Source organism: Apium graveolens, chromosome 8 (assembly GCF_009905375.1).
Source record: "Apium graveolens cultivar Ventura chromosome 8, ASM990537v1, whole genome shotgun sequence".
NCBI lineage: Eukaryota > Viridiplantae > Streptophyta > Magnoliopsida > Apiales > Apiaceae > Apium > Apium graveolens.
Genome location: NC_133654.1, coordinates 17,570,968 through 17,587,125, shown reverse-complemented (window position 1 = coordinate 17,587,125; position 16,158 = coordinate 17,570,968).

Here is a 16,158-nt window from a genome sequence, read left to right as displayed (position 1 = left end):
AATGAACATGACCAAGCCGCAAATGCCAAAGCTTAAGACCTTCAGTATTGTTGATATATTTTGCATTGCAGAGTTTGAAACAGCTAGTAGACTGAGAAAAAACAGATACATGTGAAGCTTGCAGTCTGTAGAGTCCATTATTGAGTTTACCAAGAGGAATCAGTGGCATGTTCTGAGTAAGGCCTTGAACAAAACACTAATTATCAATAAAAACCACTTGACAAGCTAGATCTGCACACAGTTTGACTACGAAAATAAGCTTGAAGTGAAAGTCAGGCATATGCAAAACATTCTTTAGATTAATGTCATTACTGAGTTTCACTATTCCAATCTGCATAACTTTAACTTTTCTTCCATCAGGAACAGTTATGAAACTATCAGAATCCTTAAATAACTTTATAAGATTGAAATTGATCAATTTGTGGACAAATATGATCAGTGGATCCGCTATACACTAGCCAGTCATTATGAAATACAGAGAAAAAATATATTTTACCTACTAATAAAGCATGTTTAGAGGTTGAAGCATGACTGTTACTAGTTCCATCAGTTTTTGTCTGAGTTTCATTATTTTTTGATGAAGTATAGCCATCAACTGATTGTACTGAACTATAGTGACAGTATGTGAAACCTCATCACCAAAAGTTTGTTGTTCAGAAGACATAGAATCAGTAGCCTGATGGGAGAAGGCATCAATTTTTCTCTCTTGTTTAATCTGGAATCCAGGAGGATACCCATGAATCTTAAAGCACCTCTCTATACTATGCCCTGCAATTTGACAATTAGTACATATATATTAAGAAGCAGGTTTTGCTAGTCGATTCTGCACATAAACATTCTACTTTGAAGTTCCAATAGTAGCATTCTGAGAGAAGTTATTTTGAGCAGTAAAATTCCTCTGGCCTGGATTATTGAATCTTCTTCTGTCTGCATAAAATGACATTGCCTCAGTTTTTTAGGACAATTTAGAGAGCTCCTTGTGCCTTTTTTCTTGAGCAAACAACCTGTAGGCTTGTGAAACATTTAGAAGAGGTTGCACCATTAATATGTTTGCTTGAATTGCAGAGAAGTCATCATTTAGTTTCATCATAAACTGTAAAAGCTTATGTTCTTGTTGTTTTGCTTGAACTCTTTGAGTCATATTACATGTACACTTCTAGCAAATATAGTAAGGTTGTGGATTAGCGTCATTGAGACTGTCCCACATAGTCTTCACCTTAGTAAAAAATTCCGAGATTGTATCATTTCCTTGCTTAGCATCAAGCAATTATTGCTCCAACGAATATATCTCAGTTGTAATATCCGGGATATATCGTGTAATTATTTTTGCTATTATATAATTATTATGTGTGTTCAGTATCTATTCTATGAGCTAATTGTTAAGTGTTATCTGTACTTGAATATTCAAAAATAATATTAATTGAGTATTTTAATTTTTATATGTCCAAAATAAAATATAGATAATTGTCATATCTTCCTAATTATTTTTATGTTGGTTTATGGATTTATAAGAATCATATGAAATTTCTAAAATCTTTTTCCGGGTAATTAAAATCTATTTTATAAAAACGGGAACCAACTGACGTCAACCGTTGTTACGTTTTTGGAACCCGAAACTCTTTCGAGAACTCCTTCCTAACCTAATTGTAATATTCCGAGCATATTCCATGTTTCGACGTTTTCGATCCGGCTTACGGTTTGTCCTGCGCGGGTCCCGGCGTAACATTTTCGATACAATATTCATTTCGGTAAATCAATAAAACCCGTATTTTCGATAAATGGGAGCTTTTTATTAAACTATCCCAATTATCACTTCGTAATACGTGTAACCAGGCGCTGAGACCAAGACCGCAGTACAAATTATACTGATTTGGATAATTATCCCGAAAACCGATACCGTTTGGATCAGTTTTTACAAATAAACGTACCGTTTTATATCGGGAATGATCCAACGGGATACTAATTTTCCGTAATTATAAATATCCTTTTACCGTATTTTATTTCGTATCAAAATCATTTGCAGATAGTTAATTATATAATTTTCAGAGAAAAGCCCTAATTACATAAACTGTTCTAAGAATCAAACAGCAAAACGAAGGCGTTACCGATCTCTGTTTTCAAAGCTTGAGTAACCAAAACGAAGGATTTGAGGTGTTCTATCAGATTCTGAGCTTTGTTTCACTGCAGAAATCAAGGTTATTTTTCTAAAAATTTATTTATTTTCGAATTTATTTTATTAAAAATATGAATTTTTGTTCGGATGATTGTTTGTATGATTTGATGATTGCATGTTGTAGAGCTTGTTTTCCTGATGATTTTCATATGTCATACGTCTGATTTGGAGTTCAATAACATGTTCAAATTTGAGTTTGATTTTCGAATTTCAAAATTAGGGTTTATAACCCGTATGAATGTTCTTAATTGAAATTTGGGGGTTTCTTATTCTGTGATAGATTGATGTTGTGTGATAGTGGGTTGTGTTCTCTGTGAAATTTGCAATCTAGTCGTATAAGTTTCATGAACCAACGAGGTCCATAGAGAAGGGAGTTGTGTTTTGAAGTTTTCCGATGTTCGCCGGAAACTGGAAAACTTCACGGCCAAATTCCGGCCAACTCAGGGATTGTTAGGTTGTTTTGATTGCATGATTGTATTCCTGGTAATTTGTAGATGTGATCTGGAGCTTGTGGTAAGGTGAGGAGGTCGGAATCGTGTTCTCCGGCGAACCCGACTGTTTTCCGGCGACGGGGTGTAAAATTGCAGTTTGGTCCCTGGACTTTTGGGGACGATACAGTTAGGTCCCTGAAGTTTTCAGACTTTGCAAATTTAGGATTCCTGTTTATAAAATGTTTAAAAATCATATTTCCTATTTATTTTTATTATAAAAATTCGTTTTTAATTTTTGAAAATTCTAAAAATTATTATTTTAATTCTGAAAATTATTTTTAATTCACAAATAAATCTAAATTAATTAGTTAATTAATTTCAGTTAATTTATAATTGATTAATTGGTCAATTAATTCGAAAATTAGTTGATTAATTGATTTAATTAATTATTAATTGATTTTAATTAGTTATTTAATTAGATTTAATTATTTAAAAATGATTTAAAAATTCTGAAAAATAGTTTCGAGCTTTAAAATATTATTCTAAATTATTTCCAAGGCTCGATAATTATTCTAAAATTATTTCGGAGCCAGAATGGGCCAACCGAACCCTGTTTATTAACCCGAAATTGATCCAACGGCCCGTTTTAATTCCGAAAAGTGTTTTAAAAATCATTTTAAATACCAGAAAGCCTATTTATGACCCGAGACTTCTTTATAAATAATATATCATTGATTACGTGATGTATTATGTGTTACATGTGACTTGTTAATTGACTATCGGTCTATATATTCGGTGTTTACTTGATTATTGCATAACTTTCAATCCGTTAACCGGATTTGGGTAAAACGAAGGGTAGATAGAAGTATGTGTTGAATAGAATTCCATGAGTAAATTATTGATAGATGCTTATGATATGTGAGCAGAAGAGGCAAGACGTAGGAAAGGAAAACAGGTAGTTGAGGAGTAAAATGGTTGTGATTGGAAGTGAGTGCAGTGTAGTAAGCTAATACCAGGCAAGTGTTCTGAACTTTCTCGAGATATTGTAGTACTTGATAATCCTGTGATATTGCAAGTGCTTTGAAGCACAGAAACCTAAATCCTGATTTCAGTTATTGTCCTTGAGCCATGAATCATATTCTTTCTAATCCATTGATTATTGTATACCCCAAACAAGAACCACAAATCTACGATACTACTCTACAAATATATACAAACTAAATACCAAACATTGAAATGAACTATTATATACTCAACCCATGGTATCTTATACTTTGAAAGATCGAATCCTTGAAACCTTGAAACGTTGATTCCTTTGTTATCCAATTCTTTCATTACCCAGCATCCAAGCTTTTAAATTGCCTTATTGATCCTTACAAGGATTGAAACCCTTTCATTGTTAAACATTTATTGTTGTTAATGATTTCGGTTATTGTTTACTATTGCATATTCTGTTATTATGTTAGAATTGGATTGTTTTTATAAAATTGTGGACCAGATTCATGGTCAGACCATATAATGGTCAAGTTAGGCCAATGTGTGCCTTGGATCCAGTAGTTAGAGCAATGCTGTGTGCCTTGCTCGGGGTTAGTGCGTGACTGATCAGCAGCCTAACCTTGGTTTTTAAATTAAAAGTATAATATCCAATTCTAAATCATAATCCATTGTTCACTTGATATCATAAACATATTCACCTGATGATCATTATTCTCAGTTTTGTCATTGTGACTTGCTGAGCTAGTTAGCTCATTCGTGCGATGTTGTTTATATTCTTTCCAGTTAAAAAGGAACCAGTTGGTAAAGAGGATCCCCAGTCCAGCGCGAGAGCTAGGGGTTCAGGTTGAGAAAGCTGAGCTAGTAGGCTTCTTTTGGAATAATTTAAGTTTGTAAAAGTTTGTAATAATGTTTAATACTCAGTTTGAATTTGAAATAGTTGGGATTTGAACTGTTTGTAATATATTAGTGTGTTTGGCTTGTGTGCATACTTTAACCTGTTGCGGTCCGTGGTGATTGGTAAGTAGGGTCATTGCATATATTATTATTATCTTTATTATTGTTATAAGCAGGTTATAATTAAGGTGTGTGTGTGGACCCCAAACTTCTGACCCGGGTTTGGAGGGCGCCACATCAGTCATAGATGCATAACCGAATCGTTCCTCTAAATCATTCCAAATTTCCTGTGCAGTTTGCATAAATAAGACACTCTTTGCAATATTGTCATCAAGATTGAACAACAACCATGAAATCACCAAACTATTGCATCTTTCTCAATATTTGTGTTCAACAGCTGTAGAAGGCGGAATCAGAATTGTTCCATCATCATAACTTGTTCTTCGTAGAAAGAGTAAGCAACATAGATCGTTTCCAATTATGAAAACCATTACCATTAAACTTGATGGATACTAGTTGTATTGTACCCGCATCAGACGGATGAATATAGTAAATACTTGATAGATCGACATTTCTTTGAGTGTTCTGAGATTGATTTTGATTACGAGCAACCATATTACGGTAAACAAACTAACTCAAGCAGATTTATCGCTCACCGTACTTATGATCAAATAGATGGAGTGCGTTAAATCTCAGTTAAAAGAAACACAGATTTTCTAACTCATAACTGAAATATAAACTCAAATCGTTAATTATCAACGCTCAATCAAACTTTCATCACAAGAAAAACAACAGAATTATCTTCTTGATGAACACATAGATGATCAGAAATTATTGATCTAAACGCGTCTAAAATGAAGAAATACATATGATCTGAATGTAGGTATAACAGAATGAGTGTAATATGAGAATTGAGAATAAGTTACTCACGAGCACAAAGATGAAAATTTGACGATCAGATAACAATCTCCTAAAGATCATATGTTGTAGTTCAGATTCATTAAAATACAGATCGAAGATCATATTATCATTATTGAACAAAGAAGATCATCAACATCACCATTGAAATATGTTTTGCAATCTCTGATACCATGATAATTGGTGAGAATGAAGAGTAAAAGTTGTATTACTGAAAGATTGGTTGAGAAAATGAGTACAAACAAATATATATACAGAAGAGGAATCTAATCTAAATTTTGGCGGGAATATCTACTAACTAACTATTACTTGGCTGAGCACCCAATCTATTACTCTCAATAAACTCTAAAGAGTAAATATATGAACATGTTTAGCTTACAAACTAAACTTTCAGCCAATTGTTTACGGAAGGAAATAAAGCAATTATATTAGTGATCTAAAGCAGAAGTTCCATACAATAAACTGATCTTCGCAAACAAAAAACAAACAGAACAAAAGTTTCAAAGAATTACATCTAAAATAATCTAAAACTATATATCCTTTATCATTGATATAGCTCATGAATTATTTCTAGCAATGCTACCACTAAGATCAGAACCATATGACATATTTGACATTCGTCGCATACCATGAATTTGTGTATCAACCTGGTTTCAATGACTTGTTGGCCAACATTCCTTTCACTCTCTGTTGTTGCACCACCGACAATGAGGTTATTGTATCCATATCAGGTGAAGCTAATAGATCTCCAATAACACCGATCTCCTCATACGCGCTCCACGTGTCTGGTCCTTTCATTAACAGAGAATCATAATGATTCCTTATACCTACTATAATCAAATCGTAACAATTTTCAATTCTTCTAAGTGAAGATGCTAGTCCTTATACCTCCATTTCTAATCACTTCTTCATACACAAATTGATGGTCGCCTGGTTTTATATAGCGGATTTTATCCATTATTTTCGCTCCCTAGCTATATCAGTTCCAAATAATAAGAATTGGAAGACTATTACTGTTACATACTATTAGTGGCTCAATTTATCATTCCCAATAACCGAAGGCTCATAAGGCAGTCACGGGCTTACCGCTGGACCTAAACTAATAAATCTGAAAAGCATAACCCCCTCCATCGTCTTCCTCATGGTGTAACGGCTGAAGCATTAATGTCTAAGGTTTGGATAAATATATCAGTCTATATACACACAAGGATATATATATATATATATATATATATATATATATAATTTACCTACAATGGCATACACCAATTTGATTACCAGTAAGCACTTGTAGGGGCGGACTTAGGATATTCAATTCACCGGGGCTAAAAAAAATTAACTTTTAAGTTGAAGGTTATTAAACACGTTACATGTCCATTTTTGTACTTTTGTGAGACTTTGCAAGACTATATACTTTGTCTAAATAATGTTGTTTGTATTAAATAATGTGAACAAACAAAATTTATAATTGTTTTATTTAGTTTTTGATATTTTTAAAGAAAAATTAAAGTCAGAATTATCGTCGTGTAATTTAAGTATATATATATATATATTGAATAATATATTGTGTATTATTAACTTATCACGTGAGTGTTTTTAAGAAAATAAAATAAATTTAATAAGCAAAACATTAAATGTTTGAATTAAACAACACATCATTCAAAATGATAAATCTTTTTTCTATATATAGTTCATGAATTGGAAAAAAAAAGAATAATAATAAATCAAGATGATCTTTACAAAATTAATAAGAATATGAGATTAATAACTTCAATACTGGTTAGAGTGTAGCTAGCACTGAAAAAATATATATAAATAAGAATATGTTCAAAACTTATATTTAAAATATATGAATTGTATTCAAGTTTTGGTTTTAGGCTCTGCACACTAAAAAATTATAAACAATTACCCCAACCAATTAGATAGATATTAATTTTAAATTTGAATAAATTAATATTAAACTAGTAGCATGATATACATGTATTTATATAAAACTTGATATTTTAATATAATACAAAAATTTCTTTTGAAAAAATAGAACTTATAACACTAAACAAGAAAAACAAAACAAATAAAACTACACTTAACTAATTTTATACGGTGATTTCCAAAACAAGGTGATGACGGAGGAATTTGGTAGTAACAAAATTTGAGGTTCGTAGCAGGAACAAGATCTGTGATGGTGGTTCTTCGTCGGAAAATGTGAACAGTAATCGTCGAATTTGATGAACAGTGTTTGGTGTTTGAGATTATTGGTGGCTGAGATTGCTTAGGGTTAGTGGTGGCTCCTTTGCGCTCTCGCTTCTAACCCCTTGCAATTTACATATGTATCCCTATTTATAGGGAATCAAGCCAACGTAATTCTTGGGGAACAAGAAACCTAATGGGCTTAGATCTCTTGTCCCGAGGCCCAGTAGGAAACCTACTAGAAACCGTCTTCTACTACTTTAGGAATGTCCGCCGATGAGGCCCAACCACAAAGGCATCTCCCTGGCCAAGAATAATCCTCCACTACCTACTGTTTCTCTAGTCCGTGGACGCAAGTATAGCCGTGGTTCACCCCAATGTTGGACGCATTCTTGTCCCCCGGATAAGGAGCCCCTACCAGATTGCAGGACAAGTGATCCCAAGCTTTTGGATGCAAAGTATAGGATACTCCGAAGTCTCCCAATGAGGACACCCGTTGACTCCAGAGATAGAGCTCCCAAAACACACACCAAAGTTTACCCCACATCCCTAATGAGGATACTCATTGACTATAGGAGGAGGCCTTCCATCCAAGCATACCCCTAGAGGTCTCTGACCATGGACACTGCCTTCCTGTGGTTGCATTACAGGAAGAAGTTCTTTAATAGAGTACCTGCAAAAAGTATGTTTCTAACAATAATCTTCTTCCTCCTTAAATCATCCAAAGTCCTCGTCCAATCAACATGTCAAAGTTTTATTCCGCGCCAAGTAGAATCTAAGGGCGCGCCCAAATATTTCTGTATATTGGCGCCACCTTGTGTTATTAGCCTTTGATCTTTTTATAGGGCGCGCCCTACCTTATTCAACGGTCAGGGCTCGCCTTAACTCTGTCCAAGAAAAGCCAATGTATGAATCCGTCAAAGTAGTCATGTCCGAGAAATCTGTCCAAGGCATCTGTCAATCAAATATTTAAGGCTTGCCCTAACTCTTACAATGGAAAGGGCTTGCTCTGACCCGTCCAAGGATTTTGGCTCGCCAAACTGTCCAAGGTTTGGGTTCGCCCTAACTTTTCCAGCAAAAACCCATTTCCTTGGACGTCCTTCCTTGGTCGTTCGTCCTTGTCCATCCATCCTTGGCTGTCCGTGAAAACCTATTTTCTTGGTGTCCGTCCAAATTGAGTTCTATTGACACGACTTTGACCCGGATAATTTTCGCACCAAATTTTGGCTATACCAACTACCCCCCAAATTCCATATGTCATTGGTAATGGGATTGGAATTTTTAACTTTTTTTTATTCAAAAAATTTGTACGCGTCATTCTCTTAATAAGGCGCACCTATGTTGGTGTAGCTTTCAGGGCGTAACCAAAGAATTTTAACCGATTAATAAGTTAATCGTGGAAGATATTGGTTCCCATTATCTTTAAACCTAAGCAAAAATTTATGTTATCCTTAATTATGAGGGCGCGTCCTCTGTAAGAGGAGCATGTACCTCAACAAGGGTCTTCATCCTTGGAGGGCGCATCCTCTGTAATAGGAGCCTCTACCCCGACAAAGGTACTCATTCTTGGTTTTCATTCTTGGAGGGTGTGTCCTCTGCAAAAGGAGCCTCTACCTCGAAAAGGTTTTCATCCTTGGAGGACTCATCCTCTGCAAGAGGAGCATCTACCTCAGAAAGGTTTTATCCTTGGAGGACTCATCCTCTGCAAGAGGAGCATCTACCTCAATAAGGTTTTCATCCTTGGAGGGCGCGTCCTCTGCAAGAGGAACATCTATGTGGCGCCCCAAAATCCGGGGTCGGGAATCTCGGAGGCCACGCCATCTAAACTACTATAAATCACATACCTCACACCATAATATATAAATACTCATACTTTACGACCCCACACTTATCACACACACACTTACAGGTTATTGTCTTGGAAACGAACCATTCAGTACTAGAGTAGATTAACCGTAAAGTGATAATTATTACAACCCAAAAGTAACTAAGTCTTACCGGGGAATAACCTTTAAGTAAGGCTAGTCCGTCAGCCAAATATACGTTCCTTATTTGTTACCTTACATAAGTCATACTTATAAATAAGCTGAACTAAAAATAACTGAAAACCAATCTAGCTTATTCGGACTACCTGCGGTACAACACCAAACAATCTACAGAACAACTGGCCATTTCCTACCCGTTTCCTGGCTGTGATTCTCATGATAGGCATCTTGATTCACTATTGTGTTGTGTCATTTAAAAGAAAGCAAGAGTGAGCTATAGTGCCCAGCATTATAATGTACATTATGAAAATGACTATATGATAAACTTACATAAAATATCATATATGATAATTATGTTTTATTCGAAAATAGTTTCCCTTGGTGATACACACCTTTTACGAAAACAATCCTTTAGTGGATTTTATTAACCTGCGAATACCTTAATAGTAAACCCAGCACCTAGGCTTGGATTACGGTATCACATCACAATTCCAATTGGAAGCATAGGAAATTTGTTGGAGCCACCGCATACGATGATCAGTCGTACTACGATAAAAGTAACCTTTTCTACTAGTAGAAGGACGACACCTTCGTATCCCGGTTATCACCCTTGCCGCATACGGGCTATGTGTCCTCATTTCGGGTATACACACACTTCACAGGTCCTTAGGTACATGTTGTACCATCTCCTACGGTACCAGTAGTCTATCCAATACACGAAGTACTTGGATCCTACCCCTCCCTTGTCCTTTAGGAGTTCCTATCATATCCCGAGAACTCGAACCGCATCGAAGTCCCCCCAAACGTTTTGCTTGTTGATAGGTATAACTTTACTTCATATATATATGTACTTCCGAAAGTTTTCGGAGGAAGTACTAAGGATGTGAGTTGACCGTTGTCAACATATAATTAAATGAAGGAGGAGTTTCTTTTTGAAACTATATTCAAAATATAAAAATAAGTCGAGATAATATTCTCCGACGATCTGAAATTATTCGAATGATTTTCCGAAAATCAGAAAGTATTTTAAATCAGGTTCTATGATTTTAAATCATAAATAAACCCTTTAATGAATAATAATTAATTAAATGATAATCAATAAATAATTAAACCTCGAATGAGTTTACTCTTTAAAAGAATATTTAAAATAATATTCCTCAACTAGTTTATGTCTACGCAATTAATAATCTTTAATGTTTAATCAGGTTTGAAATAAATAATCGTTGGAGTATACTTCTCCCATAATAAAGGAATAGGTATAATATATTTATTATTCGAACAATAAAATATAGTTGAGGAAATATGATCGTTGGGAAATCATTTTAATAAAAGTGCGAGGTATTTTTAATGTTTCGTAAGTGGACGTTGAGTCCCTTTAAAACGTACTATTATGGACTTGTAATCGTCCTATAATATCACCGAAATGATTCCTGGGTTTTCATCTTAAAATCCTGACCGACTCTCGGTCTTATAATCATATGTCACGCTTAAAGCGGAATTAAATATTTTACGATATATATGCTTATCGTACAACATCGCTACATTATGCGAAAAGTTCAATTACTACGTATCATGGCAAGCATGGTATTTATGCAATGATAATAAAAAAATCTTTTCACAACACAACATTAAATGTAGTTGGGTTCGTAAACTTTCTTGGGTATCTCGAGATGGAGGATGCTCTAGGTTCCGCTCGAAAATCTATAATCATGAACACAATTCATTTCGTTAGATCATGTTCTAATTTACGGCTACCCACACTCATGCGCTAATTATTATGCATCCTCTCAACTTACATTACCCTTATTATTCCTTTAAGTCCTTATTCACATCATGGTCGCTTCCTTTTTCAAAGTATCTTAAGTTCATTTTCATTTTCGTCGTCGACTCCGCTTATGGATTCTACAGTTTCTAATCGCGCGGTCTCGGCTCCGATATTTTTATAAAATTGAAAAATCATTATTCTTACTTGAAATTTTTATGGAAGTTAGGAAACTCAATATGCTACTCTCTGTAAAAAAATTGATGGTTTATGAACCTTCTAAAGTCGATCCTTTATATTTTCAAAGTTCGTAATTCGTAGCAGTTTTTGTCGCGTAAATCACTTTTAGTAAAACGGCCATAACTTTTGATCCGTAAATCGGAATCAAGCGATTCAAGCGCCTAAATAATCCTTATAACATTGTCTATCATAAACAGTTTATATCTTCGGGATTTTCTGCAGAAACTTAAAGTTACATTTTGTTCGTTTTAACGAGATTACGTTTACGATCGGAGTTTCATTTATGTCTTAAATCTTTATACTACCACCAACAATCATCATATCATCATCAACACACTAACTCCTCTCAAGAACATAATGTTCTTGAGGAAACAACAATCAACCTTAAATCTACTTAACTAAACATCAAGATCTCAACAATATCACCACTAAAACTAGGTTTACAACTACATACTAAAAGGATCTTGAAATTGAATCTTAAATAAAGTTGGGTCAAAGATTTTTACCTTTCTTGAAAGCTTGAGATGTGTTCTTGATGATGGTGAAGTCTTGGGAGTGATTAATATAGTTCTTAGAACCTAAAACCACCATTAAAATCAAGAAACCAAAGAAGAGTTACTATTCATACTATTCATTAGCAACTTTCTTAATTTTATTTTACCCATCAAACCTTGATAAAAAGAGATCAAAGATTTATCTTACCTTAGTTTGGTTGTTAGGAAGCTTGAGAATTAATGGGAGGATTTATCCATGTCTAGAACTTGAAGATTTGAATTTGATTTCCATGGTTTTGAAGAAGAAGTCGAATGGAGCTTCTTTGGGAGAGAGGGAGTGTTTTTATGCTTGCTCCTTGGTTGCTTCTAGGAAATGATGTTGGTGATATCTTATATTGATTTGATATTCTCCTAGTTTAGGATCCTAGGTTTATTCTTGTTGCCAAATCCATGGACAAATCTACTAGCTTGTGGTAGATTACAAGCTAAGCCACTTGCTTAGCTTCCTTAGCTTACTATTCCATTAGCCTTGGTTGATCATCCTATCTCTAGCTCACTATTTGATAAAGTAACCATGGTTACTTTTTTACCATGGTTAGTTAGTGCGTTACATTTATTTAATCGTTTACGCATTCGCTCGGTCGCTTACACGTTTTCGTAATACTTCCTCGTGAATGGTTCGCGACGTAATTACTTTCGTATTTATTCCTTATGTTTTGAATTATCATACTTGGGTATAATTCCGTAGGGTTTTATATTCGTAATTTATATTATGATTCCCGTAATCCTCGATGATTCGTAAATATGGTCGTTTTTCAAAGTTCGTTTTCTTCGAAAACTAATAGCGTTTACATACACTTATTTGGTACGTATAATCATAATATCAACTCTGAAACTCATTTTCTCATGCACTACATAGTGTGGGCTCAAAAGTTTTTCTCGTCCGTCAGGGTTACTATTTATTAAACATTTTACAAGGTCTCAAAAATTCGAGTTATTACAATCTACCTCAACAAGGGTATTCATCCTTGGAGGGCGCATCCTGTGTAAGAGGGGCATCTAACTCGACAAGGTCTTCATCAAAACCTTTGTGTAACAAAACCACTTTCAAGATCAATGTTTATATAAGTACTCCGGAACATCTTCAACAAAACTTCATAAAATATTTCCAAGATAAAATATTTTGGAAGGATTCTGGAGTAATCTTAACAAAAACATTAGTGATGTTAAAACCATCTCATGTAGAAATATCTCTGAACGAGGCATTTTTCTTGGAGAAATTTTCCTAAGCCTAGGTATTTCCTTGAGCTTGTGTATTTCCATGTTTTTGAGAAAAAATATATGTCTTCTATTTGTGACACCGTTAATGCCACAAAAACAAAAAAGGGTACCCCTACCCCCCGAGCGTGCGCCTCGATGAAGTACCCGGATCTATCTCTTATTCCTTGCTGATTAAAGTTAGTTTGGTGGTTATTTTCATGAAATTGACTTTATCTCGTGGAAGAATTCTCCAACACAAATGCAACTTCTTACCTCTTGAATTTTTAATTTTCACGCCGCTGAACATTACCATTAGTTCAATCCCATGCAAGGATGATTCTTTAAATTCAAGGCAACACACTTATTTCTTTCTTCGTAGAAAGATCACCCTCTTTGTTCGGATATTTGATTCACTTTTTTTTTCGTGAAGGACTCCAATACATCATTCTTGGACATGTGCATGCTTATCATTATTTTTTTAGTAGAAGGCGCGCCTTCCTTTGTTCTGCATCAAAATTTTAAACTTTTATCGGAGAGTCCCGAACTTTAACTTGCAGCCCATTAACATTTATTCTTAACCAAAATGATGTGTAATCTTCATACACTTCCATCCAATTCAATATGCCAACTTTTATCGGCGCGCCTTGTACTAGAAATACCGATGCACCACGTAAATGCACAAACATATTTGTTATGTGGTAAGACACATCCCTACATTTTTTTTAACATTTTAATTTATGGAGGGTGCCACACCCCTGTTTAGCATGGGGCTCTCAATGTTATTTTTGAAACCGCGCCTCTGTTCCATCTTCCGGTATTGAGCTTCTTTATTTTATCTGAGACACGTGATAAAATAAGGCGCACCCATTCTAGTTCCCCAGCTTGTTATTTTAATATCCTTTTAATTCCTTCCACCTATCAATTATTGGCCGAGTCTTCAGTTTATATACTTTGTAGCCTGTAACTTTTCTTTTAAAACTGCACAGTCTTTTGGTCCACGTGTGACATCAATTTCTTGCATACATGTACAAACTCTATTTGTAGCTATATACCCTTATTCTATACAGTAGTACGTTATTATTCGTACCGCATACTACTTTTACACATATGTACCATTAGCAACAAAATGACTTTGCACAACCATCAAAAATCATTTTTTTATGTATGTCTTTATCTACCCTTTACTGCCTTAAGTAGCTATATTAATGAGAACGTGCCCTGTAGTGCCAACGTATTACCACATGTAGGCCATACAATATCCTTCCAATTAACAGTTCTTATAGCTATGATATGCTCCAGATAAGGAATCATACATCCTTTATTTTGATTTATTTATGAAAGGCCACAATTGCATCACTACTTAGTTTTTTTTCTTCTTCGCAGTTCCCGTGACTTCAGTTAAGCATCTAAATTATATAAAATATGGATTCTTCTTCGTGTGCCATCATCGACTTATTATTATTTCTATAAAAGAACGCGCCTTCTTGCTTCAGATGTCCTTCCCTTTACTTTTATGTTCTAGTCATCATAATGTGCTTCAAAATTCTATTTAGCCAATATATTCCATCGGGGTGCCTCATATGGTAACTGGTCAAGTCATCAACTAAATTTTATTGTTCTTTCTTTCAGTGATTTAATCATTCCTGCTTTTTCAGATCCACACATTAGCTCATGACTGTAACCCTTCGTTGTAGCTACTTTTCATGATATCATTTCTTCAAAGATCATCTAGCAACCAAAAACATTTTCTAGAAAACCAGACTAGTATATTTTTTATGGTACTGCATTTTTTAGCAAGCCGTTTATTGTCAGGAGGCACCGTCTTTTCTTGTACGAGTTCTTTCACTTTTTTCATTTGTATCTGAGAACGCGCCCTTAATTGCATCACTCAAATCTTTTTTTCTTCCAGGTTAATCTCTAACTTTTAAACCACATGCAATAAATAACATATATATCGATTCCTAGTTTTCGTAAAATATATTATTTGTCAACCCACTGCATCTTTTTTCTCATTTCCAATATCATTTATTTCTTTATTTCAATATTCCATAATTCCAATCTTGGTAAGTACACACCCTTAACGCTATTTTGTTTCCCAACACCTCTTGGAGAGCACCACATTTTGTTTAATCCATCAATTTACTTTATCACGGTAAACAAACTATGATATGCGCGCTATCATGTTTTTCCCCCACCCATATTACTGAGTGGATCTTAATTAGAATTCAATGTATAATACATGGCACATCACGTATGAATTCGTGATATTGTTACTAATATTCTTTTTTTTTATTTGGTACGAGGGAGCTGCACGAGGTTTTTCCATTCGAAAATAAACTCTTAGGAACCTCGGTCGATTTCAAGGCTGAGGCTTCATGACCTTTTCAATATCAACGTAGCTAAACTGAACCAACAAAGGCGAAATCCTAGAGGAAGAACCACGTCTTCTTAGTCACAGGCGAACTCTATTCTACAATAACTCAATGGAAGTGATCAAATGTGCAACCATAATTATATGGAATCATCAAAGAATCTGGAAGAGAAAAAAGCAAAAGTTTAGATAAGTTTTTTTTAAAGAAGCTCTCCAGAATGTGAAAGCCAACATAATGGAATTCACAAGAAAAAAAGAAACTTGCATCGTAAAAAAAACTCAGCATAGAGGAGACTCAGCAAGGAAGAAAATAGGGAAAAAATAATGCATTTCAGAAAAATTATGAAGTGCATAGCCAGAAAAATGAGGCTTAAAATGGTCAATAGAAACAAGCTAAAATCAAGGTTCCTTGGGCTACAGTCTTGATCAGATATGTCATACTCGGGG